The sequence below is a fragment of the Ornithorhynchus anatinus genome, chromosome 1 (assembly GCF_004115215.2).
Source record: "Ornithorhynchus anatinus isolate Pmale09 chromosome 1, mOrnAna1.pri.v4, whole genome shotgun sequence".
In the NCBI taxonomy this organism is placed as follows: Eukaryota; Metazoa; Chordata; class Mammalia; order Monotremata; family Ornithorhynchidae; genus Ornithorhynchus; species Ornithorhynchus anatinus.
The window spans coordinates 147,565,048-147,569,961 of record NC_041728.1 but is presented as its reverse complement, the minus strand read 5'-3'; the positions used below and the strand labels follow the sequence as shown (position 1 = coordinate 147,569,961).

At 43.6% G+C, this 4,914-nt stretch overlaps 2 non-coding genes across 2 annotated transcripts; one reads left to right on the top strand and one right to left on the bottom strand.

The window, feature by feature from the left end:
- Positions 1-355: 355 nt before the first annotated feature.
- On the bottom strand, positions 356-493 carry LOC114815478. The gene has a single exon (XR_003763259.1). It is a non-coding gene; the product is annotated as a small nucleolar RNA SNORA7 (small nucleolar RNA).
- A 3,956-nt stretch (positions 494-4,449) lies between these two features.
- Positions 4,450-4,587, top strand: LOC114815914. Its single transcript, XR_003763710.1, has one exon. It is a non-coding gene; the product is annotated as a small nucleolar RNA SNORA7 (small nucleolar RNA).
- The last annotated feature ends 327 nt before the right edge of the window (positions 4,588-4,914 follow it).

The window sequence follows — 4,914 nt, the reverse complement described above, 5'->3', positions numbered from 1 at the left end:
GGCAACAAATAGAGACAATCCCTACCCAACAATGGGCTCACAATCTAGAATGGGAGAGACAGACAACAAAACCAAACAAATAGCCAGGAATCAATAGCATCCATATAAATACTTAGAATTATAGAAGTATATGCATCATTAATAAAATAAATAGAATAATGAATATGTACATATATACACACGTGCTGTGGGGCAGGGAGGTGGCAGAGCAGAGGGAGCGAGTAGGGGCAATGGGGAGGGGAGGAGGAGCAGAAGAAAAGGGGGGGCTCAGTCTGGGAAAAGGGGGGCTCAGTCTGGGGAGTCTCTGCCCTCAACTCTCTCCCATGCTGCTGCTGCCCAGCACAGATGAGTTTTGATTTGTAGCAGATGGCCTTCCACTCGCTAGCCACTGGCCAAGCAAAGAATGGAATGGGTAGGCCTCTGCTTGACTCTCCCTCCCGTAGTTGAGACTGGTAGATTCCAGGAAACTCTCCAGGTGCGACCCTGAGAGGGGAAGGAAAAGTGTACTCTTCACCAATTTCATCTGTTTTTGTTCATGTTATAATAGTATATTGGATTGCAATGATTTATAAGTAATTTGCAACTTTTTAAAAGACTGGCTTGTGGACTCGCTGCTGCCCTACAGGAGCTGGGTAGGATTTGTGCAGTCTTTCGGTATCTGAGCTGAGAAGATTTTGGTACGTGAAAGCCTTCTAGACTGGAAACTCGTTATGGGCGGGGAACATGTCTGTTTATTCTGTTGTACTGTACTCTTCCAAGTGCTTAGTAGAGTACTCTGCACATAGTAAGTGCTCAGTAAATACCACTGATTGATTTTAGGGGGTCCCACAAGCACGTGACATCATCAGTTATGAGAGGTCTTTTCATCCAACCAACCCAGCTTGTATTAGCTTGTACTTCCTCTAGGCTGTAAGCTCGTTACGGACAGGTAATGTGTCTGTTATATAGTTATAGTGTAATAATAATCATCATCATCGTATTTGTTAAGTGCTTACTATCTGCCAGGCACTGTCCTGAGTGCTTAGTACAGTGCTCTGCACACGGTAAGTGCTCAATAAATACCACTGATTGATTGACTGCACTTCCTTAGGTCACCATATCCTGTCTTCATCATTATTATGACATTTTAAAAGACTAGAAGATTCTCTTCTTGTTGTTGCTACAGGTGCTAACTTAGTTCTAGATAAATACAGGCCCCCTCCTCCCTTTTTTTTTGAACATGTTGCAGCTTTATATGAGGCTAATGGAGCAAGGCAATGCTCAGACGTCAAATTAAACTGCACAGCTCTGTAATCACTCAGACTGACATGGCATAAAAGGATAATTAGTAGTTCATTACATGGAACATTGTTTGTTCAGCTAAATTGATTTCTCAGCTGCCCATGTTTTCTGTTTACTTAGTAAGCGCTCCACTGCACATTTTTATTTGAAAGCGAGGAAATCCCTTCCCCTGAACTTTTTTTTTTTTTAATCAGCGCAGTTTCTAGATATAGTTTGCCTGGGCCCGGTGAACTTCAGAAATTACATACAGGTGTACGGTAACAATCACGAGTGCGGATTGATGTACGGTACAAAACAGACTGTGGTCGGAACCTGCGTGACTCCACCGAGGGGACTGAAGCGTACCCATCGGCTTTGTACGTGAAAATTCTTTTGTTGTTTGTTTGCTTTTCAACTTACAGTGAACTTCCCTTCCAAAGGTGGGGGGGAGAAAAGGGAAAAATTGGGCAAGGGGGAGAGAGAGGGAATAATCCCTCAGCATTCAGAGCGGAAATTCTGCAACAAAGTCTTCTTTAAAACCTGCATTTTGCACATTAATACCAGCAGAAAGAAAACGGTTGTTGTTTTAAGGTTGTTTCCCCCCCTCCCCCGGCGCTCCCCCCGCCCCAGCAGGATTTAGAAAAAGGATAAATGCCCGACTTCAAAGCTTTCCGAACTTGGTACCTTGAAAAGATATTGATTTCCTTCACTTTCAAAGTCTCTGTGTTGGTTAAGTACAGATAGCCACAATACAGCGCTCACTAGATCTTGGTGCTTCTGTACTCTCAAAGCCTTTTTCCTCTGAGCAGTGTAGCGGGGCTATTGATTTCAGGAGAAAAAGAAAATAAACATCCATGTTAAGTGTACAGTTTATCATAGTTTATGAATCTGTCAACACCATCCTCAGGTCTGGCCGATGCTAATGTTGCCCCTCTGAGATTGTCCTCTGTAAAAAGACACCTGAGCATTGAAAATATTTCAAAGCTAGAGTGGGGGAAGCCATTCTGATGCAAGTTCATGTGCTGGGCAAAGGATGAAATGTAAATCCAGGCAGCACATCAGGCGGAGAGCTCCTCCAAAAAGAGATTTGTTTTCCCAGAAGATTCGCTACGTTAATTAGGTTTCTCTATTCCTTGGAGGGACATTGAAATCCGCAGTTTTAAATTAAAAAATTTTTCATCCTCTGCGAATAGGGAAAGGGATTAAATCAAAGAGGGTGGAGGGAGGTGGTTTGAGAAGTATAGAGGACGAGGTTGCTGGGTTGAAGAAATAGCCCATCAACTCAGTAGCTCACCTGGCCTAGGAAAGGTGACGATTAGAGGGAATTCCACTGTATCAGTTTAGGGAATCCAGCTTCCTTTGAAAGAGGCCCCCATATCTATAATATAGGAACAGTTTATTCCTCACTACCTATGCTAAAGGAAGGGAATGGATAGCATGAATTAGTGCAGTCCAGAGATAACCTCCGAAACTCATTTAAATCATTAGATTTCCTCTTGGTCCTCACCGAGTCTTTTTCCGTGAGCAGTAAATGGACTGGGTTGCATTTCATAACCTCTGCCTACTTGAATGCACCCTTGAATGTTGGTCACACACATTTTTTTTCCCTCAAAAGTATATTGGTATTGGTTGGGAGAGCATAACTTTAAGTAGTGGGGAAAGTTCCAGAGGGAGACAGAAAATCTGGAAGGACTAAGAGTGCAGTGATTATCATGTCTTTTTACTTCTCTAAATGCTCAGTACAGTGGTCTGAGCAGAGTAAGTGCTCAATAAATACTATTGATTGATCAACAAGCTACAGATCTGAGGATGTGAAACCTTTACTTGCAAATGGCTAAAACCTACAAATAAATAGAACTCAGGCATCCTCCTCCTGAGGCTGGAAACTTTCCAGGTGTAATCCTGAGAGGGTCTTCTCAATTTGGCAGCTAAGAAGTCATCATCTTCATCATCTATTTTTTCCCTGAGTGCCTGCAGAGTATTTTAGACCCTGTATAAGACACTGGGGATGTGCATATTTTGAGATATGGACATGGTCTGGCCTTCCAAGAGTTGACAGTCTCATAAAGGGCAGAAGGTAGAGGCACTTGCACTGAACATTGTTGCTGCAGCATGAAATAGAGTGGTGGAATTGGTGGTATTGAGCAGGAAAAGATTTTGGGAGAAGATGGATTTTGAGGTGGTAACTGGAGAAGCAGTGTGGCCTAGTGGAAAGAACACAGTCCTGGGAGTCAGAAGGCCTGGGTCCTAATCCTGCCTCGCCATTTGTCTGCTTTGTTGCCTTGGAAAAGTCTACTGATTTCTCTTTGCCTCTGTTTCCTTATCTATAAAATGGGGATTAAGTACTTGAACTGAGTCCCACGAGAGAGAGGGAGTGCGTCCAACCTGTGTCTTTCCCAGAGCTTAGTACATTGCTGTACATGTGGTTAAGGCTTAATAAATACTTTTACTACTGCTCCTAGTGCTTGGCACATACTAAATACTTGACAGATATCACAGTAATTATTATTGTGCTGTGACAGAGTTAGTGGGAGAAGAAAAGTTGTTCAGTACTTGGAATCGTTGGAGCAAAGGCTTAATTAAAGAAAATCAGATCCTGTGGGGCAAGGTACTGTTTGTACGTCAATCAATCAATGGTATTTGTTGAGCGTTTTCTATGTGCAGAGCACTGTTCTAAGCACTTGGGAGAATACAATGCAGGAGAACTAGGAGACGTGTTCCCTGCCCACAATGAGCTTACAGTCTAGAGGGGGATATAGACATTGATATGAATGTTATTGAAGACACATCTCCTCCAAGAGGCCTTCCCAGACTAAGTGCCCCCCTTTCCTCTTCTCCCACTCCCTTCTGTGTCACCCTGACTTGCTCCCTTTGTTCTTCCCCTGTCCCAGCCCCACAGCACTTATGTACATATCTGTCATTTATTTTTTTGTATTCATGTCTGTCTCCCCCTCTCTAGACTGCAAACTCACTGTGGGTAGGGAATGGTGTCTGTTTATTGTTATACTGTACTCTCCCAGACGCTTAGTATGGTGTTCTGCACACAGGAAGCGCTCAATAAGTACTATGGAATGAATGAAAGAATGAATAAAAGATATGACTATGAATGAAAGTCATTAATATGAATAAAATCACTAATATGACTAAAAGACATGAAAAATATGAGTAAGTATGAATTAATGTGCATCACCCCTCTCAGGATGGCACCTGGAGATTTTCCAGTACTCTGCCAGTCTCTGCTGCCGGAAGGAGAGTCAAGCAGAGGCTTACCCATTCCATTCCTAGCTTGGGCCGTGGCTAGCCAGTGGAAGCCGGTCTGCTACAAGTCAAAACTCACCCGCGCTGGGCAGCAGTGGCATGGGAGAGAGTCGAGGGCAGAGACTCAAGTTTACCTCTTGGAAGGAGACAAGGGTAAACCGCCACTTGTCTGCTGTGTGACCTTGGGCAAGTCACTTCAATTCTCTGGGCCTCAGTTCCATCCTCTGTAAAAGGGGGATTGAGACTGTGACTCTGGGGCAAGGGACTGTATCCAACCCGACTTGCTTGTATCCATTCCAGCGCTTAGTACAGTGTCTGGAACATGTTGTTGTTTTATGCTGTCGCGCTCTTAGAACAGTGCTTGGCACATAGTAAGCGCTTAACAAATATCATCAT